The following is a 13319-nucleotide window of genomic DNA, read 5'->3' on the forward strand; positions in this document are numbered from 1 at the left end:
ATCCCAGGAAGCAAAAAGCAGGCCTGAGGGCAGCGAAATTGTGGCTTTTGTAACAGACCTGAATTTAACAGACTTAGTGTGAGAGCAGCTTTCCTGCAGCCAAGCACGCCTTCAGGTATTTTGGAGCAGCCCTACCAGCAGTGGGATGCCAGGAAGAGAGCAAGATTTTTGAGACTCAGGGAGTATATTAGGCTTGTGTGGCTCTCAGAGTTATTAGGAGTAAATGCAGTACTTAGATTGCCAAAAAACTGATGGTGACAATTTCCATGAGCTGCTGTTTTGCTGGTGACGTTTTGACAAAAGTTTAAACCAGTAAATTCTTTTTCAGAGCTTTGAAATGAGTGAAAAAAGATAAGCAGATATTCACAGCGACTAAACGCATATCGAAAGACTATTCATGCAAAACAAATCATCAATATTAAACTGCTACAGAGTTTAATTAAAAACCAGCGCTTATTTAATTGCTGTCCAGATTTTGAGACTTCTACTTTTGAGAAAAAATAATTCTGAGAAGAGTTGAGCTTTGTGTTGAGGTAAGTCACATTTAAGGTATTTAAGGCAGAAATGCTTGTGAGTGCCTGCATAGGCTGCTGCTTTTCACTGCTGCATGGAGAGCGGTATGATGAAAACTGAGAAACAAAATAAAAAACCCAAAACACTCCTTTCAGGCTAAACTTGCAATTCCCAGTTCATTCTAATAGCTGAGGTAAGCACACTTTGGTACTGCTATAAACGTTTCTTGCAGCTGAGATGGATGCTGTTAGCCTGAGTTCCCCAACTCGCCAGTTACGGACGGCTGTACGCTGAGAGATGCGGTCCTGAGAAACCTTAAGCTGCAGGAAGGCAGAGTGCTGGAGACGCTCGGCATTTAGTGCGAGCTGCCGGGGGCCACTGATGCAGACCCAGAGCAACAGCTGACTTCAGCGAGCGCCATGGCCAGGGCTTCCCAGGCAGCCTCCCAGCCTCTTCGCTCCCTCCCAACCATCTCCGGATGCAGGAGGAGACAGCCCCAGATCTGAAAAGCTCTTGGAGGAGGTATTCATATTTATTGTACAGAAATGGCATGCAGCTGTTCTGGTTTTCAAACTGTTACCAGCTACTGAGTTTTAAATGCTGTAAAGAGGCTAGCCCTGCTTGGCCAATTACTACTCCTAAGCCAGGTAAATGTCAAGAGAAGGAGAATTCTTTTAGCAGGAATCCCTTTCCCAATAGGACCCATTTCATCGTAGTAATGCTTATCAAGGACTGAGGTGGATTTACTGAGGTGTGGCTTTAGAAACTTGAGCACAGATAATTTGCTTAAAATTTGTGACACTTCTCCCCCTTTATTTCTAAACAGGCAGCAAGTCCCCTTGCAGGCATCTTCAACTTCCATTTTGGAAATCTAATTGCTTTGCCATTGCAACACCCAGAAAGCAGGGAAGGAATCCTTGCGCGAGATGTGCATTTCTCCTGGTAAGAAATTTCTGTTTCTTCCAATGCTCTTATGATGTTAGAGCTGTGTAATAAAGGCCAGTTGGGTTTCCTGGCTTAAGGTTTTTAACTGTCTAACTGGCTGTTAATTCATTGTCCAGAAAGCAATAGGAGGGAGACTCAGACTCAGAGAAGAAAAGCATTTATGTTACGTTCAGAAGACTTTTTTTTTATAGGTAGCAGTGAGATGAATGTAAGCTCTGTCTGACAGAAGGAGAACTCGTTAAAAAAAAAAAAAAAAAAAAGGAAGTATTTAGATTGAAAAAAGTCGTTTATGTCTGTAGGAACTATAATCACAGACACAGATTATTTAGAAAATAGAACTGTGTCACATGGAAGATCCAGGGGAGCAACTCTAGTCGTCTTTGTTGGTATTGCTGCTATTTACGTTATCAGACTGTACTCTCATCCTGTGCTTATACCTTTTGTGTAAAAATACACAGCTAAACACAAAGTGAGTGACTGCGCTTTACTGAATGTTCAAGAGACAGCAAACTGATGGTTATAAAAATAGCATTTACCAGTTAATATAAGAAAATCATTGCCCTCCTTTTTTTTTTTTTTTGTTCCCAAATTAAATGATGATCTATTTAGGAAGATTATTCCATAAAATGTGCAGAAAACCTAGTACTATTAGGGTGTAGAGAGGAATACTGAAATCTTTCATCCAAGAAAGACAAAATATGAATACTTGTAACATTTATCAGCATCCCAGAGAAAATCTGCAAACAAAGTATGTAACTACAGATCCGTAACAGGGATTGTTAAAGAGGCTTGACTCACCTTGGACTGCTGCCAGCTCGTGTCCAGAAACAATCTCATCACGTTACCTGAGGTGCCAGTCTGCAGTCATACAGAGCAGGGTATTACATCATAAGCACTTGACTCTGTGCCCACTAGGTCAATGGAAATGTAATCAATGCCTTAGAGGCGGCAGGGGGCTATTTCATAATACTGGGAGGGAATAATTGCAGTGTTGTGTTCTCTGAATAAGAAGAGTGCCTAGAATATTGGCAAGGCAGCTTTCTTGAGAATGAAATAATCTGTATAGACAGCATGATTCAAAACCCTTTGGAGGTAAAGATTATTTCTCTCAAAATATGAAGGAGATACATGGGACTGGAGAAGCACGATTTATTTATTTTAACAGTCTACGTTTTTGGGTTTCTGCAGTAGGAGCATAGAAGCAGGAGGCAAGAACTGATAGAAAATGTCTGGGTCTGTGAACACGTTTTGACCTGTCCTTGAGTTTGAGCTTGAGGGTTAATCAGTACGTCCCTTGACTTTTTATCCTCTTTTTGTGATTATTTCAATTCCGTATAATACCTTTTTGGATAAGCATGGTTTTCAATGCTGTGGCAGCACTTCAGAAATTTCACAGCCTTGGTGGTAGGGTTGTGAAGTGCTTTCCTCAAAGACTGAAGTATAAAAAACCAGAGACTGAAGAGGCAGTAACTAGGCCTGAGCACTGAATGTTTTCTTCTGCACGAGGCAACTTTGTGAAGGAGGCTGCAACTGTGGCTTGAAACCTTTAAAATGAAAACATCAGTTGGTCTTTCACCAGGCCAGAGCTTTCTGGTTTGGCTGGCAGTGTTGCATGTTTTTGTTGTTGTTTACACTCAAAAAATTACTTCTAGTTGAAGCTTGTGGAGAGACAAAATTAAAAAGGAAGGAGGACTTGCTTCTGTGTAAGGAACAGTAATTACAATAGTGTGTGGTTGCCCAGAACTGTCTGCTGGATAGGTAAGGATTATATTGATGCATTTTACTTTTGCAGAATAGTTGTCTGTTGTGAAATCATTTATCTGTGTGAAGATGATGTTTGGCAAAGTCCTGTTGGGTATTAAATCAGCCAGTATCTTAGAGAAGAAATAAGCAGCGATTCTGTAATACCTACATATATATTACGGCTAGAACACAAAAATAATCCTATGTTAGGATTGTATTTTAGAGGCAAAGTAAATATGTTAGATACACGAAGACGATGATTCTCAGAGAAACAGAATAATTCAAATCCTAAAAAGTTTTTAAAATTGCAGTGACTAGATTTAAAACTTGTTAAAAGAACTGGTGAGACTGATCTTACCAGGTAAGCATAAAAATTAATTTATATTTCCAATACTGCTTCATAAATACATTAGGACTAAATCATCCCAGTCTGATCAGTCTATCAGTATACCTCATAGCCTTTCCATGCCTCAAATTATGTTGTTGTTGTTTTTGCATTTTTGAAACTGTGAATGTGTTTTCAGTCCTCTTTAGCCATCTGTTGAGGCACTACATTGCCTTTTTACAGTTTTTAATTTCCTTGTAGCCTTGTGTGGAATGCCTTGAAAATAAGTCATTTCAACCACATTTTGAAGTCAAGAATTTGTTGATACAGAATCAGAGAATCACAGAAAATTCTGGGTCAGAGGGAACCCATTGTTAAGGAACTCTGAAGAGCTGGACAGAGGTGCTTTTCCTCTACAAGGGTGGTTTGGACTTATTAATGCTTTAGATTCTAGAGCACAGTACATTCATTCAGTTGAACAAAAAGTTTCACTGATCTGTCATTTCCAGAAACGGTGTAACTTCTGGTTTAGCTATCTGTGCATCTCCATTATGACTCTTCCTCTTGTCTTCTTGCTTTTGGTAGTAGTCCATATATTCTGTACTTCAAAATACTTGCCTGCTATTATCTAGTGGAGGCTACTTGCTGCCTTTAAATTTATCCGTCTGTTCCCACAGGTAAAGAAACGGTGTCGTTTTGAGCTCTTAATCTGTAACTATTTAATTTCTGTGATGAAAAGAGATAGACGTACATTATTTCATTTTTTTATTATGCTGCTCTCTTAATTGTTTTATTTCTTTATTCTCTAGCAGATATCTTTATTGACTGTTAATGTCAATTGTCTACCTGACATAAATTATTTGTGGCTTTTATGATAGATTTATTTTTTTTTTTTATTCCTTCCTCTGTGCTGGAACAACCTCCTGAACTGTAAACCTCTTTAGTGATTTATTTTTTGGATAAGCATACGTTCACTGGTGGTAAGGAAGAATAAAGCACTGATTCTAAAGAAAGAACAAATAAAAGCCACAAATTAGTTGTTCAGGTTGTTCAAGTTGGAAAGGAGTCCCTCACATGACATATGCAGGTATTTGGGGGAAAATCACTTCTCGCTAGATCCCTAGTTTGCTGAGGAGAGACAAGGTTACTAAAAACATCAATCCCCTGCTAATAAGCACCACTATGCTGTTAATTACAGTAAATATTCATTACAAGGAACAAGGAATTACTTTCAGTTACTGACAGTGAAAATATAAAAACCTTACCTTCTGTACGGAAAGCAATAAAATTTGAAAGCAGTAGCTTGTATGATTATTGTTATCATAAATCTTCCTTCAAGCTAATCAATTCAAATGAATTATAGTACCTCTTTAGAAAGTAACAAACCTTCAGCTTGTGATTTATTTTTAATTACTTTAAAGGAGTTTGGATGGAGGATTTAAAAGAAAAATCTTCAACCACACTGAATAACTTCACATAAAACCTAAACATAAGTCTTTTGAAGTTTCCTAGAGGCCAGATTAAATCACTTAAGCAAACTGAAACAGGAATTTTCATACACAAAAACACACTTTCAATCGAGTTAGTGATATAATCAGAATGATTAAATTCTGTACATCACAGTTTTTTAAGACTAAGTTCAAATGACAAAAATCTTAGGAAAACAATGGTATCAGGCAGTTCTGTCATTTTTAAGCCTGAGCAATGCATGAGTCTTAACACTATAAACCACTTGATCCATGGTACCCTGTGGCTAAGATCCTGCCGAAAGGAGCAAATGTCAGGGATAATTCAGCTCCTAAGCCAATTGCAGTGGAAAGCAGGGATCACATCAAGACCAATTTGGAGCAGATTAATGAGAAAAGGCTTAATGAGCTGTGTACCTCTGAAAGAATGCTTGTAAAATCCATCCCTAATGAGGGTGAGGAGATAGAAAAGATTGTGAGAAACAAGTCAGGACCATTAACCTTGGGGTATTAGGAGATCCTTGGGAGTCTAATTCTTGTCACAAGGTCAAGCTTTTACAAAGCAATTATTAAGGATCTCCATAGTATCAAGATACAGACACACAGACATACTCAAAGCCTTTTAACCTTGGGGATTCTGGACCCATTTCTCTTTTCCTGTTAATCACCGTGGTGGACCCCCCCCTTCCCCCTCCTCAGCTTTCCTTGTTGATAAAGGCACATGTCGTAGCACCTATACGGATTGATGTATCTCCTGGCTCGTGCGAGTGATCTAATTGTACTAGTCAGTGGCCAAACTAAAGGGGAGAACCAAGATTTTATTTATTATTTCATTTCTCCCTTTCTCTCATCTTGATTTGTGTACCCCTCTGTTGGAATGAAGAAAGCAAGCAAAGTTCTCATCTCTGCCATAGTGGGCCTCCTGTTCTAACTCAAATCTTGAATGAGGACAGGTTGGCCTTAGTGCCCACTGCCAATTTGAATTTTTCCAAAGTACAAGAAAATAATCTGCCATGAGTGATCAACTTCAAGCAGTTTATTAGTCCTGTCTTCTTCTGAAACAGGTATCTATGGAAAGCAGAATGCTGAATGAAGAGAAAAACAGAATCTTAATTTAAAGCCTACAGCGTGGCAGTGAAGTCTGACATGACTACTCCTGTAATTTCTGCTCATGCAACTGAGGTATAGAATGTTATAAATCTAATTAGTTGCAGAGCTCAGCTAACAGTTTGACAGCTAGATTGTGCTGCTGCCAGTTCATTAGTCTGTGGGCATTCTCATTGAAATCACTGAGTGCAAAGAAGCTAAAAAGTGATGTGTTTAGGAGTAGCAGAGTCTGTCCTTTCATTAAGATGAATAGAAATTCTTCCTGGGCAACAACCCTGGGAATACTGCTCTGGTCACATGAGCCCCTTTAATGGCAATGAAATCATACAGGCAGTATGTTAACTTCTCTGCAAAGTGAAATACAGAGTTAAGTGTTGGACAGTGCAGGAAGAAATATTTGTTGTATCATGTAAATACATTCTTATAGATGGTCAACTGCTAAAATGAGTAGCATAAAGCAAGAGAAGTTTAGGAGTTTCTTGGTAAATATTCTGTGCAGTACTGTGTCAAAAGTCTGTTCAAAATGTGAGTAGTTTAATTTGATTATTTCCTTTCTCAGAAGCCACTGTTGTATACTGCAATTTATTTTATTTTCTGATTGGAACACAGTGTGTGTGATCACATATGTAACTCTTTATATGTTAAAATGTTAAGGACCAGCTTACAGCTACCTAGGCTGTAGAGTTCTACATTTTAAAATCTGGGCTGATGGATTTTTTTATTTTTTTTTTTTTTTTATTCCCTCCAAAGACAGCTTCCTGAATTCCACTTCCGTTTCTGTGTAGTACAAGGACTTGGAGTACTACTGCTGATTTCTTTGCAACAACCACATCACTGTTATCTCCTCACTCTCTCCTGCTTAAAATGGAAAAATGTGTTGGTAAACTAAAGGTACAGAACACTTTCTGCCATTTTTTTTGTACTCAAGGCTGCATTTTCCTCAGCAGCACTGCATCTTACTATCAAAGCAATACAATAATTAGTGATTAGGTCAGCAAGAATCCTAAATTCATATATATTAAAGTGTTAAGTTTAGAACATACTGTGAGCTGCCCTCAAGCTTAGATCCTTTCATTTTCTTATAAGTAGCATCCCAGTTCTGAATGTTCTGGAAAGATAAAATCTGAATTAAAATCAAAGATCAATCAAATCTGTAAATACAAAACACAGCTGAGAGAGATGAACAGATTTTTATTTTGCAATCAGAATTTTACCACTTAGAATGATGGTGCATTCTCAGAGATGCATGCTTCAGCCTCGAACCACAAATTCTAACTAATTTCATTCTTAAGAAAATAGTCATGATGGAATGTTGTACTCCTGAAAGCTCTGTTGTCTTTCTTGATTCATGTCACTGTAGCCTTCTGCACAAAGGAAGGAATCGAAGGAGAAATTCATACTGGGGTAATTCCGTGAGACAGAAGCTTAAATGAGGCAGGAGTAAGGAAATCATAAAGCCATGTTCCCTTCTCTGTGTGCCTCAGCTGTCTGTGATTATTGCAGCTACCAAGGAAGTGCACAGGTAAGAAATTAAGTGTTTTTATTTAACACAGCAGGTATTTCTCTCAGGTATCATATCTGATGATATTAGACATAGTTGATAGGATGAACACTGTGATTCAGCTTCCTAAAACTTAACAAAGGGCTTCTTACATTCATGATGTGAAGAAGTTCCAGCGAGTTCTTTAGTAAGTTAAAATACAGTGTTATGTTACAGTCTTAGCAGCTCTGAGCTGAACAGTCAAGCTTTCATTGTATCCACAAGTATTCATGAATGCAAGCTGTAAAATATAAACTTGAATATCCGCTTCAGTTTAATTCTTTTAATAATAACTGGCCCAATTCTTGAATTAGTAACATCATGTTTTAATATACTGAAATATTATGCAGTATTCCAGAGGAATACTGTAATGGCAAAGTGAAGATTTTTTCAAAGTTTTTAATAAAAATGTTGGGATTTTGAAGAGAATACAAATATAAAATGTCCAAAATTTCAAATCTTAAATGCAAATTTTCTCTTTTTGTGAGAAATATAGCAGCAGTCGACACGCTGGAAGGCTTTTAAAAACTTGCAAACGTAAAGCAGAGGATAAATCTTCAAAAAGAATCCTGTAACAGGTCTCATCTCTTTATGTGTGATACTTGTCTGCTGTGACAGTTTGTTTACAGCTGTCTATATGAATCTCATACAGATTTTTAGAAGTATTCTCCTAAATTTGCATTAAAACTAATCTAGCCTCAGAAATTTTTAACAAAATAGTGATTATTATAATTCTATTGAAGTAGGTTACCATCTTGCAAATAACATATTATTGTTGCTTATCCTCAAGCTATGAGATGTTTGTTTGTCATAAAGGAACCGCCTTGTCATATTGGAAGGACTGTCGTGTGTATTTTTCAGTGCCATAGCAGCTGAGTATTCAGTCATAATACTCAGGAAAAAAAGAACAGTATTGTTGCATGTCTCACGTTTTTAACGTGCGAAAAACCTGAAACAATACTGGGCATCAAAAATGACTAAGGTAAGATTTAATAAAAGGGTACAGAATGCTGTAAGACTGATGATTAAGACAAAGAGCAGTAACACAAGTACTATTGATAAACCATAATAGCCCTGGCACTGCTACAAATAGAGAAGGGACAAAGTCTTAAGGTCAGGATTGGATCTAAAGTTCCTGAACAGTTTCAGCATGTTGGTTCATTCCGTTAGAGAGATGACAGTTCAGTTATTACCAAGTTCAGATATGAATGGAGATGATACGCTCCCCATATATTTGAAATGGTGACATTAAAATAGGCTCTTGACTCAGAAACTGAACTATCAATACAATAAAAAAAATATACCTGTATGTATCTGTTCCCACTAGCTGCAACTCACCTTGGTGCTTTGGCCATCAATTCTAACTGGAGTCCTACTAAACCTTGAAGATGGAGGCAGGGCATTCTGACTGCAGAGCACGATTCACCGGACCTTTCCTACCCCAGGAATCAGTGAGCGAGTACCAGGAGATTTCAGTAAATCACTTTCTGCAAACTGTTTCATACTAGAGCTGGAGTATCTGAATTAAATGAACAAAAAGTGTGTTGTCATTTAAATCCAGAGTACTGTCCCATTTTAATAAAAGCAGCGACTCCTCAAAAACTGTATGGGAAGCTCTTGTCTTGGGGATAGGCATTTTACACAGCAGTGTAACATCACAGACCTTACTGTAAGAGGGAGCTACAGCTCATTTAAGTAATAATTACTACAGCTCATTTAAGTAACAGTTATTTTGAATAACCAAACAGGCTCTAATGAACACTTAATACTTTTTTTCTTTACAAACACAGTCAATATAGTGTAAAGTGAAAGGCTTAAATCCTGTTTAGTCAGTGCCTGTGACTGACCAGAATCCCTGGTTGCTGACAGCTCATCAATCTCTCTGAAGTAAAGCATGATGAGGAGGGCCATGGTACACCCGACCTGCTATCAAACACTCTGAATATGGAATAGTGAGGCGGATGAATGGAAAAGATGATTGTACTCCCTGGCCTTGACGATCCTGAGTATAAAAGAAAAAACAGAGCTGGCAGTCAACTTCTGAATTTAACCCTCCCCCACCACCCTTCTGTGAGAAGTTGTGCTGTGAATAACTAATAACACATATGCATGCGAAATGGAATAGTATGGAGCGTGTCAATATGAATTCTGGTGACTTCTTCCATGTTTAAATAGCTTTCATGAAATACACTGCCGTTGACTCTAAATGCTTATGTAAAATCTGAGCAAAAGGGTAGGTTAGGATTTAATGCTTACATGATATTTCTTGAGGATAAATTCTTCTGACAGGATCCTGTTTATGGTTTGATTGCTAAAATCACACTATAAATATTGTCCCAAGAAAGACTTGTAGAAAATACTGCTTAGTCTCAGGTTTTTTTTTAATCTTTCCAGAAATATTTGGGATCTCTTTATTAAGAAATCATATATATTATTTACAAAATATAATGGTGTAAAGAAAGCAAATATAAATAGAGATTGGCTAAATCCTAAAAACAAAGCAGAGAGAAAGCTGGGTAGGGTCACATCTCACAGAACAAGGTCATACAATGACTATTCTTCCAAGTCTCAAACAGAAAAGACACTTCGAAGAAAAAGCAAATAAGCAACAACTTCAGGACCCAATGAGGCTGTTCTAAATGATTAAGCCTAACATTTAAGCCTTAAACCAAAGCTTTTCCATGAAATTATGGAGTGGGAGACAGGACAACAATTCCATGTACGTAAATTATACATATATCAATATATGGAAATCTATTCAATATATATTTGTATATTGATACCAATATATGGAAATTAGTATACAGAGGTTTTATCACACTATACTTGATACCTGATATCTCAGTGCAAATTTGCATGGGATGATATGGTTCATTTTAATGCAGAGTATGTCCCTTAGGGGAAATAAACAGCAAAGGTGATTATTTACCTCTAATGCATATCCAGAATTACATTTAACAAAACGTTTCCAGAGACTCAATCTGCATCCTCCCTTGCAGCCAATATATCTTAAGAGCCAAAGAAACAAAACTATTCTGAAAGGGATCTGGAAAAGTAAATGAAACAAAATAAGAGCAAAGTAAAAATTAGTTTGATTAGTTCATGTAGATACTTCCAGCTTCTGTGCTGAGTGGAATTATCTCCACTTTGAAATTTTATTCAGTCGCTAAGTACAGCTGTAACAGCCATTTTGAGAAACCCAGTTTTCATTTAGCCAATCTCTTTTAACTTTGTACTATCTTGTAAAAGTCTTGGATTTTAATTTGTACCACAAATAATATTTCTGCTCTACGAATCATGTCACTGAATGTCAAAAGGCATAATCTGAGCAAAGAAGTACCACAAAGATAGAATGTACATGTCCCAGATTCTGGGCTTGAAGAGGAGCAATGCAGAAATCTTAGGGTTATTACATCTATTCATCCACAGCAAAATCATATAGTCATACTGTGCTTGCTGATGTGTCCATAGATGGTAAATACAGCTGACGTGGAACAAATATTTTGCTTGAACACTGAGGAATATTTGCCAGGCCAGTGCATCCCGAGGTTATGTTAAGACTGGGTCTCATAATCCCGCTGCCGAACAAAACCAAAATTACTCTATTTGTATATTCATTTTGTTAATTTGAATGTCTGTCCATTTTGATATATTCTAAAATGAAAATCTGACAAGAACCAATAAAAGGCCTGAGTACTATAAAACTATGGTTTGGTTCATATTTGGTTCTAATTGTTAGTTACATGCATAGAGGTCAGACTTACAGTTCAGCCATAGCAGTGTAAATGTAGAGAATCTGTCTGTTAGTATAGTTTTACGGTGACCATTTCCTGATAATCTAAGAAGAAAAAAAAATTTTATGTTCAGAAACTTATTTTAGTAAAGTATAAATTAATAGTGAACTATTTTGTAATGCAAGTGTCAGGTATATAGATTTTAAAACTTAAAAGGGTCATAACCTGTTTTCTGAAAACTGAGTACATTCAAATAACTAAATACAGAAATACTAATGGTCGAGCAAGTTCTTTACTTTTCTCAGTTTTTCAGGATGTTGAGAATTTTGTGTGTGTTGCTCTGTTTGCACATTTGTAGCCACATGTGTTTTTCCCTAAAATTCAGTTCTATGTCAACACCTTTCTGTACAAGATCCCTTCTAGCTAAACTGGAAATTGAAAATTTAACTTAGTGTGTGCTGTTATGTCTGTGAACCTGTAGTTTTATCTGTATTACACTATTTCATCTTCTACTTTTCCGTTCATTTGCTGGATGCTTGTGTAGTTGTGACAAAGCTGAATGAAAAAGGGGTTAACTTAACCCACAGTTAGATTTGGGACCCTGTTCTACAGTGGCCTGTTTCCTCTTGGGCAGTTCAGTTGTGAATTAATAGTGTTTGATTAAAATGTTATTCCACAGGACTGGTTGTTTCAAAACTCAGTGAAATACTTCAGAGCCCAGCTACAGATTACCATTGTAGTGTTCCATGATACTCGTTGCAAGGCTTGCAAAGGGAGGCTGGAGAACAATGGAGGGGTTTTTCCTGTTCTCCTTCACCCTTGCTGCTCTGCCTCATGTCACTGCCCCAGGAAACACTACTGCTTCCAAACCAAGTATTTCTGACAGAAAAGGGGAGCATGCACTCATTCTGCTTCTCCAGTTCTGTTGCTCTGCCTTGAATAATTTTTGAAACTGATGTAAAACTGCAACCGTCCTGGAAGGTGTGGTGTAAAAGAAATAAGGTTGAGAAAGTTTCTTGAAACTAATGGTTGAGGAAAAGATTAAAAGTACTTAAGTACAGGGAAGAGAAGGCAGAAGGAACTCAGCTATGTGTGTGACAGCAGCTAGTCCTAGCGTAACTAAGGCACTCGCTGCCTTTGGCAGGAGCTGGGCTCACCGATGTTTGCACAGGGAGAAAACATGCAGGAAAATTGGCAGAAGTCAGAAGGATACCACACTTCACTGGGGTAACTTATTTCAATGCACTGTAATTTAAATGCAATGCTAATAAATTTAGAGATGGAAAAGCGTTAACAATAATTTTTATCATGGTTGACTTTGTGCTTTGTAGTAGCACGAGAGCTGGCCCAGTTAAAGTCAGTTGATATAAAAACTAACAAAAGCCAGACAGCACGAAGAAATTTCCACCTCACTGTGTGTGACCCCTACAAACTAGGGCAAACATTGCAGAAGCAATACATACAAGGAGAAAGCTGGGTCAGCTACAAGGTAGAGGATAAGCCACACGTGGATTTTTTGTGGAAGAGGGCACACTGGTGGAGTACTACAGCTCGGCAAGTGTTCCCTTATTGACGTCACTGCACTGCACCTCCTAAATCAACCCAAGGAGGGGTGACGGTGAAAATTAAGCAACTGGTCTTTAAAACAGAGCAAACTTTATTGGATAAAATAATAATGAGTGATAAGGGAAGTTGGAAGTGTTGCTGTGTGTGTAGCAAATGGGAGGAGAAAAACTACCCCTGCGGCGTGTGGTCAGAGGAAAAGCTGGCCTGCCAGGAAAGGCTTCCTGCAACCTACAGGCTCTTGCAGATGTGGTACCATCCTGCTTAGCTGTACACGTGAAACGGGTCACTGTAAAAAAGACTAAGAACTCCTGACAGCAGCAGTAACAGCACAGCAAAGATGACTTGCAGTTATGCAGAGAAAAATGCAGGTTTTGGCATGA

At 37.8% G+C, this 13319-nt stretch overlaps 1 protein-coding gene across 1 annotated transcript in view; it reads left to right on the forward strand.

The window, feature by feature from the left end:
* Positions 1-13319, forward strand: part of LOC113479585 (AF4/FMR2 family member 1-like) — a 320468-nt gene that overhangs the window by 204328 nt on the left and 102821 nt on the right. The gene's annotated exons all lie outside the window — the stretch shown is intronic.

The sequence above is a fragment of the Athene cunicularia genome (assembly GCF_003259725.1).
Source record: "Athene cunicularia isolate RWA chromosome 4 unlocalized genomic scaffold, athCun1 chr4_part2, whole genome shotgun sequence".
Lineage (NCBI taxonomy): Eukaryota > Metazoa > Chordata > Aves > Strigiformes > Strigidae > Athene > Athene cunicularia.